Source organism: Penaeus monodon, chromosome 30 (assembly GCF_015228065.2).
Source record: "Penaeus monodon isolate SGIC_2016 chromosome 30, NSTDA_Pmon_1, whole genome shotgun sequence".
Classification (NCBI taxonomy): domain Eukaryota; kingdom Metazoa; phylum Arthropoda; class Malacostraca; order Decapoda; family Penaeidae; genus Penaeus; species Penaeus monodon.
Window position 1 is genome coordinate 10,433,731 of NC_051415.1, and position 325 is coordinate 10,434,055.

A 325-nucleotide genomic window follows, 5' to 3' on the forward strand; every position below is an offset into this window, starting at 1 on the left:
TACGCACACGCACGTGGATGTGTGTGTGCCGTGTTTTCGCCCGTGATCGCCAGTGAGTACGTGATCAGTGTTGTTGATTTTAGCATTTCTTGTGTATTATTGGGTTATCTTACTCGCTGTATGTTGATTTAGTGATTAGTGTGAATATTGCTTTGTTGAATATTGTTTCTGATTGGTAATTTTCACGCCTACACGCCTGCTAATACACACAGACACACGTATAAAACATGGATATATGCTAAGTATAAGATGTAAACTTAATACATGTAGGACATATTCCTTGTTTTTTTTCGGTAGCTGATTCAGTAGACAATATAGCCCCATC

At 38.5% G+C, this 325-nt stretch overlaps 1 protein-coding gene across 1 annotated transcript in view; it reads right to left on the reverse strand.

Annotated features, from left to right (window-relative positions):
• LOC119592348 (insulin gene enhancer protein ISL-1-like) overlaps nt 1-325 on the reverse strand; it is a 284,379-nt gene that overhangs the window by 190,830 nt on the left and 93,224 nt on the right. The gene's annotated exons all lie outside the window — the stretch shown is intronic.